Here is a 3,008-nt window from a genome sequence, read left to right as displayed (position 1 = left end):
CGCACCGGCCGCACCGGCTATGGCCGGACCACTTTTTCTCAATTCCATTACTTTCTGAAATAAATATATAATGATAATTATGAATTATATGAATGTACGCATCGCATTGACTTTTTCAATCATGGTACAATGGACCTGAGATAGAGGGTACAGTATCCAGCCCACTTCCACTAACTTTCAATCTTGTATCTGTTCCTGCATGGTGTTGGAATAGGGGTGGTTGCTTTGCAGCACATTTTCAAAATTTACAGGTATGAATTTAAACACCAACTTTATCCCTTGAGGTGGCGGAGGGATTGCCATTTTGGATTGAGATTTTGGGCATCCACAACTTATACTTTTAGACCACAATATTAGGGAATGGCAACCGCAACTTGATTGGATTTAAAGATTACCGTACTCGCGCGAATAAGCGCCCCGTTTGAATAATCCAATCAATCCTGGGACTGTGGATGTTGGCATGATTTGAGGTGTGCGAGTGGAATCACATTCCCCTTTAGGTAATATCAAAATGTGGATATGTATCTTGGACAGATGAGAGCTCCCTGGACAGGCAGTACATTTCCAACTTCAATATATATTTTGTCTATAGCCTAGTCCTACTCTTTTTCCGACAATTTACACCTTTAACACATTCTCATCTGAGTTTTCAAGAAAACCTGCAATGATCATGCCGTCCTGCTAATCTCAATCGGCCGATGGCCAACAAGCTAACTACCACTACTAATTTTATCTGCTATTCTGCTGTTATGTAATATTGTACTCGTAACATTCTTGTCATGACAAGCCATGCTCTCTGGACGATTATCTTTTCCGCCGCACAACCATTCGTAATTTGCGGTTTCCTGATGTCCTTATATAATCGTTTTCCATTCAAAATGTGCCTCTTGAATTTAATAAGTTCTCAAAAGAACCCCTCGATTTTCATCTATTTCCATAAGTGCCCCTTCAATTTCCACTCTGTTTTCATAAGCGCCCCGTTCGAATAAGCGACCCGTTTGAATAAGCTCCCCTCAAAAAGTGCAAAAAAATATTTTAAGCGCCCGGGCGCTTATTCGCGCATGTACGGTAGTTTAGTCTCACGACCTCGTCGTGGCGTCGGACGAAAGATGGTGGAGGATGTCCAGGTTTGTAAAGGGGTGTGGTGCTCAACAAAATTAGCCATTACAGTGCGATGAAAAGCAACGAGAAATAGATTAAATCAAAACATTTTTATTGATATATACATTACTACGAGAACAACCGAATTTTTGTTCAGGGCTTTCTAGCAGTAGCGGCTCTAAGATATAGTTGTCCGACAGGGGTTCCCCTTCCAAATGAAATTTTCTTTAAGAATAGGAACCTCTGGATGGCCGGAAATGGCACTCTCAGACTGTGACAGACATGTGTTGGCTTGATGGTCTATTTTTATGTTTTATGGCCTGACTGCCCGACGAGCTCTGTCCGGCGGGTCTGTCTCTTATACACATCTAGATGTGTATAAGAGACAGACTTAAGCCCCCCTGTCCCCTGCTGGCGCCGCCACTGCTTTCTAGTCGCTTGCTTTCTGGAAGTATTATGCTTACTTTGCCTATTATAAGACTAAAAATAGCATAGCGACCTAAATTAGACTCTACCAAATCAAAACTGCTAATTTTTCCACGGGCTTTTATCCCTGCTGCACCCTGACCGGGGGATTTTTTTCGGTTTGATTCAAGATTGAATTCACTTCACTTTAGTCTGCATTAGTTTCTTCATCACTCTCAAACATGCCAACACCTACATCAACATCATTACCGTTAATCATCACCGTCGACGTCATCGCCATCGACATCATCATCGTAATCATTATTTGTCATCGTAGTCATTATCACCTTCATCATAACCGTCATTATTATCATCATCCCCTCATCATAATTATGATCACCATTAATTCACATTTTTTCTGGGCATCAAGGTAAACAAGGTTTAAAGATGTATTGTCTCTTGAAAATGAAAAAAAAACAACAAAAAAAACATAAACACAATTTTGAAATTAACTTATTCATTTTTGCATTAGCATATATATTTTTAACTTGAGCAAAGAATTTATTGAATTTCAAAAATGTGTACCCTGATTATTAAACTGGATAATTATAATAAAAGTAATAAAACACTTCCATTGACTGGAAGTGTTTCTATCATTTTTCTTTGTAAAATTTGTAAATTTTTTTTAATACACTAATGTTCAGTGTTCAAGTTGATAATTTTTATGTTACTTAGAAATGGGCAAGTTAATTTTAAAAATTATTCAGCGGCATTGTGCCCCTCTCCACTCACTAACTGGATCACCCTAATGTTAGTACTCTGTTACTTATTTATTACCATGGTAGATCTCTCCATGGGTATACGTGCATGGTCTGTCTGCATGAATATACCGAAGGTTGACTAAAATTAATGTGTAAGGCCTACCAGAAGCAAACACAGCACTTAACTTATTATTTTTTTTACAATTCTAGTGATAGTGTATAACTTCTAGAGCCTGATCAATAATTATTAATGTTCCAGGCTGAACTTTGCAAGAAAATTTAATTAAAATTGTACGAGTAGTACGTTCATAACATGTAGGCTGCAGGTCCATTAGTGTGGCAAATATTATCCTGTGTTTTATTTATTGCATATTGTGTATATTTCATAGCTGAATACCCTCCACATCGTGTAAATACAATTACAGTATGTATATTCATTTTTGGTTTATGCATTATATATGTATTCATGTTTCTTGCTCTTCTGGAGGAATAAGCAACTCAATTTATCTACTTATGGCAATGATAGAAAATTAAATTTTTAACAATATTATTTTCTACAGCTTTACCAGCTGTCATTTCATGGCATCCAGAGGTGCCATTTTTCCAACATAGACTCTCATCCATGCTAACTTTATATATTGTGGCTGCCCGTTGAGGGGAAGGGAAAAGCGGCTCTAGGCTGCCAGCATCTATTTCCGGACATTCACAGGGCCGGCGGAACGTTTTTCAAAGTGGGGGGGG

This window comes from Anneissia japonica, unplaced genomic scaffold (genome assembly GCF_011630105.1).
Source record: "Anneissia japonica isolate Jap-2015-1 unplaced genomic scaffold, ASM1163010v1 scaffold3945_len365852_cov175, whole genome shotgun sequence".
Lineage (NCBI taxonomy): Eukaryota > Metazoa > Echinodermata > Crinoidea > Comatulida > Comatulidae > Anneissia > Anneissia japonica.
This window is presented reverse-complemented; position numbering follows the sequence as displayed.